Below are 14,460 nucleotides of genomic sequence, written 5' to 3'. Positions count from 1 at the left end.
AGTTGAATGTGATGGCTCGAGAGCTGTTAGAAAGGTGCTTTTATGATGTTACCTGTGGCTGAAGTCATATGAGAGCTTGACAGCTGTTGGATCTGCTTCCCAGCTCACTCAGGGCTATTGACAGGCAGTCAGTTCCCCACTGTATGGACCTGTTCATGGAGCTCTTCACAGCATGGTGGATGGCTTCCCCCAGATGAGTGATCCAAAGGAGAGAGTGATGCCACAATTTGTTTGATGACCTGCATGGCTTCCCCCAAATGAGTGATCCAAAGGAGAGAGTGATGCCACAATTTGTTTGATGACCTGGACTCTTAAGTCATATACTGTTACTTTTGCCTTGTACTATTTGTTAGAAGTCAGTCACTAAGTCCAGCCCATACTCAGTCGGAGGAGATTATACAAGGGAATGAATCCCAGGAGGCAAGGATTATTGGGGGATATCTTAGAGTCTGGTTACCATATCCTCCAAACTTTTTTTGTGTGTGGCAAAATGTACATATAAAATTTACCATTTTAACCATTTAAGGTGTGTGTATAATTCAGTGGCATTAAGTATATTCAAAATGTTGTGTAATTATCACCACTAGATCCAGAACTTTTTCACTATCCCAAACAGAAGCTCTGTGCCTATTAAACAATAACTCCCTATTCCCCCTCCCTTCCTCCCTCCCTCCCTCCAGCCTTTGGTATCTTCTATTCTACTTCCTATCTCTATGAATTTGCCTATTCTAGGTACCTCATATAAGTGGAATCAAAATATTTGTCCTTCTGTGTCTGATTTAGCATTGTATTTCAATTAGCGTAATGTTTTCAAGGTACGTCCATGTTGTAGCACGTATCAATTTCATTCCTTTTTATGGCTGAATAATATGCCATTTTGTACATATACAACTGGAGAAATGCCTATCCAAGTTCTTTGCCCATTTTTAAATTGGGTTGTTTGTTTTTTGTTGTTGAGTGGTAGCACTTCTTTATATGTTCTAGATATTAATCCCTTATCAGATATATGATTTGCAAATATTTTCTCCCATTCTTTAGGTTGTCTTTACACTCTTAATAATGTCCTTTGATACACAAAAATTTTAAGTTTTGATCAAGTCCAGCTTTTCTATTTTTTCTTTTGTTGTCTGTACTTTTAGTGCTATATCCAAGAAATCATTGCCAAATCCAATGTCATGAAGATTTCCCCCTGTATTTTCTTCTACGAGTTTTATAGTTTTAGCTCTTACTGGAATTGTTTTCTTAGTTTCTATTTCAGATTGTTCATTGCCAGTGTGTAGAAAATGCAGTTGATTTTTGGTGTTGATTTTGTATCCTGGGACTTTGCTAAATTTATTTATTAGCTCTAACAGTTTTTGTGTGTGGAATCTAGGATTTTCTGTGTATAAGATCACATCACTTGTGAATAGAGATAATTTTACTTCTTCCTTTCCAATTTGGATGCGTTTGTTTCTTTTTCTTGCCTAATTGCTCTAGCTAGAACCTCCAATGCTATGCTGAATAGAAGTGGTTAAAGCAGGCATCCTTGTTTTGTTCTCAGAGGGAAAGCTTTCAGTCTTTTATCTTTGAGTATGATATTAGCTGTGGTTTTTTCATATATGGCCTATTTATTATGTTTAAGAAGTTCCCTTTTATACCTAGTTTACTGAGTGTTTTTTTCTTTTATCATGAAAGGGTGTTGAATTTTGTCAAATGCCTTTTCTGTATCAGTTGAGATGATAATGTAGTTTTTTCCCTTCATTTCATTGCTGTGATATATTACATTGCTTAGTTTTCATAAGTTGAAATTTCTTTTGCATTCCAAGAATAAATCTCACTTGCTCATGGTGTATAATCCTTTTCATATGCTGTTATTTATTTATTTGAAATAATTTGACATATAACATTCTATAAATTTAAGGTGTACATGTTCATTTCATACATTTATATATAGTCTAATATGCTGAATTTGATTTGCTAGGGTTTTGTTGAGGATGTTTGCAGCAATATTCATAAGGGATACTGGTCTGTAGTTTTTTGTTTTTTGTTATTTTGTAGTGTCTTTGTTGTTGTTATTAGGTTAATCCTGCTTCTTAGAATGAACTAGAAAGTGTTCTTTCTTGGTTTGATTGTTTTGGAAGAGTTTGAGAAGGATCGATGTTAATTCTTTCAACATTTGGTAGAATTCACCACTGAAACCATCTGGTTCTGGGCTTTGCTCTGTTGGGAGGTTTTTGATTGCCGATTTAATCTCCGTACTAGTTATATAGGTTTACCTATTCCCTATTTCTTCATGAGTTGCTTTTCGTAGATTGTATATTTCTAGGAATTTATCAATTTCATCTAGGTTATCTAATTTGATGGCATACAATTGTTCACAGTATTCTCAAAATCCTTTTTATTTCTTTTTTTTTTTTTTTTTTTTTTTTTGCTGTACGTGGGCGCTCCGCGGCATGTGGGATCCTCCCGGACTGGGACACGAACCTGTGTCCCCTGCATCGGCAGGCAGACCCTCAACCACTGCGCCACCAGGGAAGCCCGAGATCTTTTTTAATGGATGCCTTTAAAGCTATAAATTTCCATCTTAGAAAATAAAAAGTAGTTACAAACCAAAACTGCAATAATTCTGGCTTTTATATTTGCCTATGTATTCACCTTTACTGGAGATCTTTATTTCTTCTTACTTCTTCAAGTTATTGTCTAGTGTCCTTTTGTTTCAATCTAAAGGATTCCTTTTAACATTTCTTGTAGGGCTGGTCTAGCGGTAGTCAGCTTTTGTTGATCTGGGAATGTCCTAACTTCTCCCTCATTTTGGAAGGACAGATTTGCCAGATAAAAATTTATTGGTTGAAAGTTTTTTCTTCTGACATTTTACATCATTCCACTGACTTCTAGTGTCCAAGGTTTCTTCTGAGTAGTCAGCTAGTAAATCTTATTGAGGATTCCTTATTTGTGATGTCACTTTTCTCTTGCTGCTTTCAAGATTCTCTCTTTGATTTTGTCTCTCAACAGTTTGATTATAATGTGTCAGTTTATCTTATGTGCAATATATTAAGCTTCTTAGATTTGTAGATTTAAGCATTTCATCATATCTGCAAGGTTTTCAGACATTATTTCTTCAAATAATCTCTTTGCCCCTTTCTTTCTTCTTCTAGGACACCCCCATAATGCTTCAGAATTTCTTTGGTTTATTTTTATAATTTCTATCTCTTTATTAATATTCTTATTTTGTTCATAAAATGTTTTCCTGATTTCTTTGTCCAGATTTTCCTTTAGCTTTTTGAGTATATTTAATACAGTTGTTTTGAAGTTTTTCTCTCGCTAGTCCAATGTCTGTGCTTTTTCAACGGTGGTTTCTATCAATTTGATCCTTGGATGGATTATATTTTTCACTTTTTTTTGTATGCGTTGTGATTTTTTTGTTGTTGAAAGTTGAGCATCTGGCAATTATAATGCGGTAATTCTGGAAATCAGATTTTCCTTCTTCCCCAAGGTTTGCTTTTTCTTTTTTTAAATTATTACTGCTGTAGGCTGTGGTAGTGCACGTGCTTTGAGATTTTTCCACACTATTTTGCAAAGACTATTCCTTATTGTGTGTGGTCATGGACGTGTCCCTTTAGCTCATGTTCAGCTAATGTTTTGACATTTCCTTGAATGTCAGGAGTTAAAAAACAAGACAACAACAAAAACTCACAAAAAATTTTAAAAAGAAGCAGAAAAACAAAGAAATCCAACTACTTCTCACAGTCTCTGCATCTTGGCTCTATGTTAAAACACTCCTTCAAATACTCCAGTAGGCTTTCTCTGATCCTAGGAATCAGCCCAAAGTGAAAACTTAAGGCCTTTTCAGGTCTTCCTGGGTATGCAGCTTGCCTGGGCATGTGTGTAGCTTTCTAAATTCCCCCTATAGACAGCTGCTTTTGAATGTCCTAATTTCCCAAAGAATCTCATCCTAACTCATCCTCCAGTTCTTAGACAATCTATCGGTTGTTTACACCTGTAATCTTTTTTTTTCTTCTTCTATTTTTTTGGCCGTGTGGCATGTGGGATCTTAGTTCCCTGACCAGGGATGAACCCACACTCCCCGCAATGGAAGTGCATTGTCTTAACCACTGGACCGCCAGGAAAGTTCCTATACCTGTAATCTTTTGTCCCAGGCATCTGTGAGTCTGTAGTCCACCTTGCATCTTTTGCAAGCAGTGCCCACTGCTTTTTCCAAGTTCCAAGTTAGGCAAATTGAAGATGAGAGTCTTGTGTCGGTAGTTCATGTATACTCCAGAGATGTCAGAATAGATGTACATGATGCTTTTCAAATAAAGTCTCCTCTGTTCCCTGTTCAAGGGAGGGAACTGGGAACTGGGCTGCTGCTGCTTCAAGATCAAGACTGCTGCTGCACTGGGGTGGGAAGGTGAAAGGGTGAATAAAAATGCCCCCAAACTTCCCTATCATTTTGAAGATGGCTTTTTCTTGTTTGGGTATTTGTTTTGTTGCTATAAACCTTTGACTATTTTTCAGAGCATCAACAAAGTTGGTCCTGACATTTTCTTCTCTCTCTCTCTTTTTGGATGTTTCTGTGGAAACATTATCAGTGTTTATCCAATATCAAACATAATGGAGTTTCCTAGTTCATCATTTGTCTTACCACTCTTTTATTTAGCCCCAGTCTTTTTATAACCTGATCTTGCAAGTGATATACCATCACTTCTGTCATGTGCTATTGCTCATTCACTTCTGTCATGTGCTATTGCTGGAACAATGTGGGAGGAACTACACAAGAGTGTGAATACCAGGAGGTGGGGATCACTGGGAGTCATCTTAGAGATTGCTTACCACAGCATAGGACAAGAACTTTCCTCTAAAGTGATGTTGGTTGAAACCACAGCGTTTATTTTATTTATTTTTTCCCTTTTTTTTTTGGCCATGCAGCTTGTGGGATCTTAGTTCCCCGACCAGGGATTGAACCCAGGACCCGGCAGTGAAAATTCAGAGTCCTAACCACTGAACTGATAGGGTATTCCCTACCACAGCATTTTAGACATTAAGCTAGAACTTTAGTTTGGAAAGCATTAAGAGAAGGTGTTTAGCTCAGATAACAATGATTACTGTTTGCCCTGGCCTGACACTGATACTCTACTAGATATTGGACTTAGGGGAATGAGTCAGACACAGCTTCTGCCTTTGAGGAACTCCCAGACAGCTGAACAGCTAATTTGAAAGCAGCATGACTCAGTCCTATACAGAGGGCTAGGGGAACCTGAGGGGTAGACTTTGCTCACCCTGGAGGGTGAGGGATGTTCCTGTTCCAAATGACACCTGGATGGAACTTAGAGAGATGTGAGCTGTGGCTGTGCTGGAAGGCATTCTAGGTAGAAGGATCTGCATGAGGATAAGTTGGAGGCTAGTAATGAATGCAATATTATTCTTGCTGAGAAAACAATCCACATGGTTAAATTAGAAACTAGACAGCATAGTATGGGTAATTTATGTTTTGATAAAAGCATGCACAAGGTCTTATGGGACCCTTCAGAACTTCATAGGAAGAGGTAGGAAAGTCCTGTCGTAGGAGGTTCTTGGGCTAATTTTGGGTGACTGCTAAGTAGCTGGGTGGAGAGGTCACTTCTTGCAGAATGAAGGTGTAAAGCATAGGGGACCAGAAGGTGTGGTGTTCCGCTACGAGGTAAGTCCAAGGAGTTCATTATGATTGGTGTGGACATAGTGTGGGGTAGGGAGCTGCACGGTGGAGGGGATTTCACTTAATTGAAATGTAAGGGTTGTTGAGGGGTTTGTGTCATAAAGGGCCTTTGTGAGCCTATATCCTAAAGGGCTTGAACTACGTTCTGAAGGTAAAGAGGACTGCTGATGAGGTAGTCACATAATTATCAGGAGGGTCACATAGTGTATAGGGACTTGAGTACTCTTCGTAGACCCTTATAATAATGAATATTTAAAATTTTAAAAAATATTTTATTTTATTTATTTATTTTTTGGCTATGCTGTGTGGCTTGTGGGATCTTAGTTCCCAGACCAGGGATTGAACCCGTGCCCTGCTGCAGTGCAATGTGGAGTCCTAATCACTGGACCACCAGGGAATTCTCCCAAAATATTTTAAATTAAAAAATTAAACATTTTTTTCTCATCATAAAATCAACTCATGTTCATTATGGAAAATTGGAAAATGCCTAAAGAATAAAAGAGAGTAAAACCCCTCAATCTCACTACTCCAAGGAACGCTTGTTAATATTTCAGTGTATATTTTCCAAATATATTTATTTATATTTAAAAACTAGTCTCCAACTGTACAGGTATTTTGAAATAAAATTTAGCCATTTCCATTTTGAAATTAATATTTTATAACGTTATCATCTAGTTCTTAGTTGAACACTTAATTGAAATGTAAATTGAAAAAGTTAATTGAACACTTTCATAATAATTATTTTATTTTTTGTAGGTAACTAATACTGAATTTTATTTTTTAAAATTTTATTGAAGTATAGTTGATTTACAGTGTTGTGTTAGTTTCTGCTGTATAGCAAAGTGACTCAGTTAATACATGTATATATTCTTTTTCATATTCTTTTCCATTATGGTTTATCACAGGATATTGAATACAGTTCCCTGTGCCATACAGTAGGACCTTGTTGTTAATTCATCCTATATATACTAGTTTGCATCTGCTAATCCCAAACTCCCAATCCGTTCCTCTCCTAATACCCTCCCCCTTGGCAACCACAAGTCTGTTCTCTATGTCTGAGAGTCTGTTTCTCTTTTGTAGACAGGTTCATTTGTGTTGTATTTTAGATTCCACGTATAAGTGATATCATCATCATAATTTTTTAGATAGACTTTTAGAAGCTGGATCAAAGAACATGCATATTTTATTCTATTTGATATATATTGCTGAATTACTTTTGAAACGGGATTTATCAGTTGTGTTATTGGTATTTGGTGATGTTCATTCTTTGTGTTAGTTATTTTTATTGAATCACTTTTAAATAGCATTAATGAGAGCCTGTGAGAGCCCCCCAGTGGCCAAGCTAATTTCTGCAAAAATATTATCAGTTGATTAAAAAGGAATTGTATCTAGTTGTTAAATCTTAATGGCAAAAAGAGGGGAGTGGCTAGAAATATCTTAGCTGTTTTAAAAGCCTTATCCTATAGTTAGAGAAGAGGTGCAATTTGCTTTCCTTTCAAATTCTTGTTCATCAGACTACGAAATGTTTTGAATTTCACTGCTGTGTAATATGAAGGTTAAGATTATGTTAATTTCAGGGTTTCCCTGGTAGTGCAGTGGTTAAGAATCCGCCTGCCAATGCAGGGGACACGGGCTTGAGCCCCAGTCTGGGAAGATCCCATATGTCGTGGAGCAACAACTTAGCGCCACAGTTACTAAGCCTGTGATCTAGAGCCCATGAGCCACAACTACTGAACCTGAGTGCCACAACTACTGAAGCCCGCACCCCTAGAGCCTGTGCTCCACAACAAGAGAAGCCGCCACAATGAGAAGCTCGCGCACCTCAACGAAGAGTGGCCCCCCTCTCTGCAACTAGAGAAAAGTCCGTGAGCAGCAATGAAGACCCAATGCAGCAAAAAATAAAATAAAAAATTTAAAGAAGATTATGCAATTTCAAACAGGTTTAATATCAACCGATTATTTTTTGGTGTTAAAGCTAATATTTATTGAGTACTTACTATGTGTTAGTGCTCCAAGCATTTTACATGTAGCAATGCATTTAATTCTCATGGCTATTATGAAATAATTACTATTTTAAATACCATTTTACTGGCAGGAAATAGAATAATAGTTTCTAACCAGAGTTACTTATCAGAAAGTTTAAATAACTTGCCCAAGGCCACACAGCTAGTAAGTATTGGAGCCAAGATTCCAACCAGGGCCCTTAACCTCCCTGCTCTAATGTCTCCCTGGGACTTTGGTGTCCAAGAATGTTCCCATTCAGAATAATTTCATAAAATAGGATCTTTATTTATGTAAGAAACAAACAACAAAAACTATTAGTAAGATTGAGACATAAGCTTCTCTTCTAGCCATTTTTTTAATTGGAACAGTATAGTATTGATAACATAATCGATGACTTTATATTATATATTAAATGAGTAATGACACATGATAGTTTTGATCACTTTATAGTTCATACATTTTCAGTAAAAGACAAAGTTTGACAAATTGCTCTGTACTTTGTTGCCTTAGGTAGCTAAATGCAAACACCTGCTCTTTTTTTTTCTTTTCTTTTTTTCTTTTTTTTTTTTTTTGCAGTACGCAGGCCTCTCACTGTTGTGGCCTCTCCCGTTGCGGAGCACAGGTCGGACACGCAGGCTCAGTGGCCATGGCTCACGGGCCCAGCCACTCCGCGGCATGTGGGATCTTCGCAGACCGGGGCACAAACCCGTGTACCCTGCATCGGCAGGCGAACTCTCAACCACTGCACCACCAGGGAAGTCCCCTGCTCTTAATTTCTAAGCAAATTTAATAGTGTGGCTTTCTAGTTAATTTTCTTATTTTCCCTTTCCATACTTCCATACTTTATTACTATTATATTTTAGTAAGTGTGATCCCCAGTTAGAGCTAAAACAAAGGACTTTTACTGCTCTTCAGGAAGTATGATCTCATTGGTTGAATTAGAAGTGATTTCATCCAATGTATTCTGAAACTTCTGGTAGAGAAGCAGATAAATAGAATTGGCTGTTAGAAAGCAGAAGAGAGAAAACATTTTGGAAAGGACTCAAACCTTATACTCCAGGTACAAGCTTTTCATTATTTTGCTTTATCTCCAAGTGGACAAAGGGGAAATTTGGAATAAAATGGCTTCTGAAGGAACAGTATTTTAATTGCACCACGAAGGCCAAGAAATGGGACCCTGAAAATGCAAATTTTTCCTTAGTTGAATTTGAAATTCTAGATGGAAGTAATTTGTGAAGGTGCTGCTCTTCTCTTGATGGAGAAACCTTGACTGAGGCCAGCATCTCTCGATAATCAGAGATTTTCCTGCTTGAGACCTGAGTAGCACACATCCCGTCCTCCTACTGGAGAGAGTTCCACTTTAGGCCTTCACTCTGCCTCTTGCCCACTCCCTAGACCAGTTATAATCCCCATCTCCTGATTTCTTCTGCGCTGTCTTCAGATTCCCATCTGTCATGGACTGCGTATTTGTGTCCTACCAAAATTCATATGTTGAAACCTAATCTCCAATGTGATGATGTTTGGAGTTGGGGTCTTTGGGAGGTGATTAAGTCATGAGGACGGAGCCTTCATTAATGGGATTAGTGCCCTTATAAAAAGAGACCCCAGAGAACTCCCTTGTGCCTTCCACCTTAAGAGGACACAGTGAGAAGACTGCTATCGGTGAACCAGGAGGAGGACTCTCACCTGACACGAATCTGCTAGTTGGTGTCCTGATCTTGGACTTATATAAGTTTCATGTGTATAACATCATATTTCTATTTCTGTATACCCTACAGCATGCTCCCCACCAAAAATTTAGTTTCTATCCATCACTACACAGTTGATTCCCTTTACCCATTTTGCCTTCCTTCTGCTTCTTCCCCTCTGATAATCACTACTCTATTCTCTACATGTTTGTTTTTGTTTGGTTTGTTCATTTATTTTGTTTGTTTGTTATATTCCACATATGAGGGAAATAATACAGTATTTGTCTCTCTGTCTGACGTATTTCACTTAGCATAATACCCTCAAGGTCCATTCATGTTGTCACAAATGGCAAGGTGTCATCTTCTTTTATGGCTGAGTAGTATTTCACTGTATATATACCACATCTTTATCCATTCACCTGCTGATGGACACTTAGCTTGTTTCCATATCTTAGCTATTGTAAATGGCATTTCATTTTTTAAAGCTTATGTCTGACACATTATTTTACACTATGAATTGGTACTACAGTGTTTCTAAAAATGTGTGTGTATGTGGAATTTTTGCATTACCAAATAGCGAAATCCACCAGAGAAATTTCTCCTTTTAAAAAGGGGTCTTATTAAAAGTATTTTTAAATGAATAATCTCACTTAAGTAATTTCATATATGTCCTATGTTTTCATGTTTGGTTTCCTAAAGAGATACATTTTAATATATGAGGAAAGCTTTCACAAATAAGTGTACATTCCACTTGGATCTAATGATCACACATTTGGAATTTGCGGTTAATCATGTTTCCCTACGAGTCATAGGCTCCTTTACACAGAAAATGTTTTTACCAGCTATGCAATGATAAAAGACAACCACTAGTAGGCGCCGCGAGCCCACTCCTTTGGCCCAAGCTTTGCTTTCAATGTGGGCTTTCGATGCTTGTCAACAAATACATTTGCCAGTACGATATGCATTTGTACTCTAACTGAATCACACTTAGTTTGATTAACTACTTTTAGGTATAAATGACAGAAGAACAGTTAACCAGGCTGCTTCCTTTGTTCAGTACACATCTGGGGTTTAGGGCACTGACCATCTCTTCAATCCTCCCCTTTAAATATCTTCGAATAAGTTGAGGAACTTATGCTCAGACCATAGGAAAGACTCTTACATTTTTCATAATGGATAGAATATTGGACTTAGGGTCAGAAGACCTGGAATCAGATTTCAGCTATACCTTACCAGTTCTGTTACATACGATAGAAATGTGAAGAGATGGCATGGCAAAATTTTCTGGGAGAAAATTAACTGGAAAAACCTCCATCTGGGAGGTCTGGGGATCCATTGTTCTCACTTATCTGGGGTGACTGGACCCTGAGAGACTGCTTCTCACAACTGAAAGGGTACCTGGGACTGTGGTAGACCTGGAATGTCAGTTTATTAAGTTATGCTATGTAGGAAGGCAGATTCTAATGAAGAGGAGGGCTTGGGGAGTAGAGTCACAGCCAAAGAATGCAGATGATTTTAGGAAAAGTACGTTGGCCAAGATAGCTTGAGGGACTTCCCCACTTTACAGAGAGCCTTGCCAAAGGGGCCGCACCCTCGGATTCTGCGGCCACCATGCCATTTCCATCTCCTGTGGATAGTGGAGGATTCTCACGGCCCTCTCTCTGCCTCTTGGTTCCCAGGTCTCTATTCTTCCATGGCTGCCCAACTTTCTTTTCAAGGGACACACTCTTTATTTATGGCTAATTCGTTCAAATAGGTTATATTTTGCTGGCCTCCCTTGAGTGGCCTTTTGTACATCTGTGCTGTGATCATTTAAACATTCATTTTAAGATTTTTTTCTCCCATTAATAGATAACAATAGTAATAACCTAATTATTTTAGTTTTAGTCTTTATCAAAGGCAACTCATATTTCCAATCGATCAATATTGCCTGTGAATAATACCAAAAGTAGCTAACATTTATGAGTGCCCATCAGTGCCGGGCACTGTGCTATGTACTTCGTAAAAGTTATCTCACTTAATCCTCACAATAACTGTATCGGGGCATCTGCTAGTCTCACTTTATAGATGAAAAACCTGAGAGTCGCATAGGATAAGGGACAGCTCAAGTAATCAAGTTGGAATATGAACTCAGGAAGTTCCATTCCAAGATCTTAACTTCACAACTCCGTCTACCAGTTAGAGCCTGAGTTCTGAAATCTGCCTTTACAGGTGCCTCTGTGTGTCTGTGAGAACTTTGGGTGATCTGGGCATTGTTGAATTATGATTGGTTGAATTTTTATTGTTAGAATGTCAAATGCTCATGGAGTCGCAAGAGTGCAGATTGCATAACTTCTCTTTTAATGAATTGATGTTGCTTGGGTTTTATGTTTTACTTCTTACAAAAGCTCTTTTTTATGTTATAAGGAAATATCTGAAAACATCCAGGTCAGTAGACCCTGGTGATGAAATGCCCCAAACACAATGACTCACTCAAAAAACGGACATATTCCTATAATATAGTATTTCCTACAAACAAAACTTGTATGAGTTCAAGGAGAACACAGAAGAGTACAAAAGCAAGGGTTCTGAATTATATATAAATATATGTGTATGTATGTATATATATATAAAATCATATTATATATATCATATATAATAGCAGCCCAGGTTCCCTGAGGCCTTACCTTGTACCAGACATTGGTTAAAGCTCAGTATGTACATTAACTCACATAATCATCAAGAAACCTATGAGTTAGGCACTATTTTAACCCTCATTTTACACATGAGAAAACTGAGGCCCGGAGAAGTGAGGTAACTTGAATCCACAGCTAGGAAATGGTGGAGACAGGCTTCGAGGCCAGGCAGCCTGCATTCTTACCCACTGTGCTCTCCTGGGTGGTTATTGCAGCTTTTTAATTGACACTCATCTCTTACAGAGCCTTTTCTGTCTTGCAGTTGATTCCTTTGGGGTCTCCTTGAGGCAAGTCTTCTCTAGAAGACATGGTGATTTGCCCAGCAGAGATATGGGAAAGCTTACTACCTGTGACTTATGATCTATATCTTGGAGTGTTGAGTAGGAAGTCTTGTGCTTACTGAAATCCTTCTCATCTTTAAATCTCATGATTGTTGATAGAGGAATATAATAAGCCAAATGTATCAAAGGGAGTTAAAACTGTTTAATGTAAATATAGCCCAAGGACAACTTCTCTACATGATAGAAAAGTACATATAATAGGTCTTACTTGAATGCATGGAGAGAAGGTGACTTGATGATGTTGATGACGGTGGTGATGATGATGATGATGATGATGACAGCTTACACTTGCACAACACTCACTCTAGGCTAGGCAGTGTTCTCAGTGGAGTGCAGATACTAACTTATCTAAAAAAAAAAAAAATCTATTGAACACCTAGGAATCAAAGTGTCTCCACTCATATAACCATCATACTACCCTTCCAACTATTCATTAATAGCCCCATTTTACAAGGAACTGAGGCTCAGAATTAATGAGTGAGGAGTGAGCAGGAGCTGTCAGCCTAGCTTTTAATGTCAAAAATGAGACACGAGGGCTTCCCTGGTGGCGCAGTGGTTGAGAGTCCGCCTGCCGATGCAGGGGACACGGGTTCGTGCCCCGGTCTGGGAGGATCCCACATGCCGCGGAGCGGCTGGGCCCGTGAGCCATGGCCGCTGAGCCTGCGTGTCCGGAGCCTGTGCTCCGCAACGGGAGAGGCCACAACAGTGAGACGCCTGCGTACCGCAAAAAAAAAAAAAAAAAAAGAGAGAGAGACACGAGCCCTTTAGGAATTTTCAGAAAGTGACAATCAGGACAGGTTCCCAGGAATGGTTAGTGAGGTGGGATGCAGGCTACCCCTTCCTTGTTATGTGAACTTGGGCAACTTAGCCTCTCTCATGCTGTTTCTTCGTGAGTATTATGTGTAAAGAATCATTCCTACCATAAAGGGCTGCTAAGAGAATTAAATGAGATAATTTATAAAATATAAACGCATGCACATGGTACATGACAGCTGCATAAATGTGAGTTGCTACTGGTGTTGTTATCATTACTCTGGCCATGGCCACCTCTGATGATTTTTGACCACTGGCAAAGGATCATTTTCTTTCTACCAGTAACTATGGTATGCTGAATGCTTCAAGTCTGTTTCTTAGGGCAATTCTCAGCTCATCAGTTGCCATCCTGGGCTGACAATGGAATATTACTCAGCCATAGAAAGAAACGAAATTGAGTTATTTGTAGTGAGGTAGATGGACCTAGAGTCTGTCATACAGAGTGAAGTAAGTTCGAAAGAGAAAAACAAATACCGTATGCTAACACATATATATGGAATCTAAAAAAAAAAAAAAAGGTACTGATGAACCTAGTGGCAGGGCAGGAATAAAGACACAGACATAGAGAATGGACTTGGGGGGGGAGGGGGAAGCTGGGGTGAAGTGAGAGTAGCATCGACACACACACACACACACACACACACACATATATATATATAGCTAGTGGGAAGCAGCCGCATAGCACAGGGAGATCAGCTCCGTGCTTTGGGAAACCTAGAGGGGTGGGATAGGGAGGGCGGAGGGAGGCTAAAGAGGGAGCGGATATGGGGATTTATGTATGCGTGTGGCTGATTCACTTTGTTGTACAACAGAAACTAACACAGTACTGTGAAGCAGTTATACTCCAATAAAGATGTATTAAAACACAAAAACAAAAAACAATCCTGGGCCAAGGAGGAACTGTACTGGGCGCTCTTGGGAGTACCACGGTCCTTGCTCTCAGCTGGGAAGGAACAGGGAGAAGCTGAGGAGGGATGGAGCGAGAGACCCAGAGATAGGATGAGAGAGGGGCAGCAAGAAGAGAAAGAATTCGCAGCAAAATAGAACTCGCGCCTGACGCAGGCCCTCTTGTCACTGTCCATTACTTGGACCTGGATCGAATTATTTTCTTTCGAAATTTTATTATTTCCAACACTAACCGTGCGACGCTCGCCGGCGGGGCGGCGGGATCACCCCCTCCCTAACTCTGCTTCCCTCCACATCCCACTCCTGACCCCGCCCGGCGATTGGTCTGCTGGACCCGGGGCCGTCGCGGATTGGAGCTCGCC

Source organism: Delphinus delphis, chromosome 4 (genome assembly GCF_949987515.2).
Source record: "Delphinus delphis chromosome 4, mDelDel1.2, whole genome shotgun sequence".
Lineage (NCBI taxonomy): Eukaryota > Metazoa > Chordata > Mammalia > Artiodactyla > Delphinidae > Delphinus > Delphinus delphis.
This window is presented reverse-complemented; position numbering follows the sequence as displayed.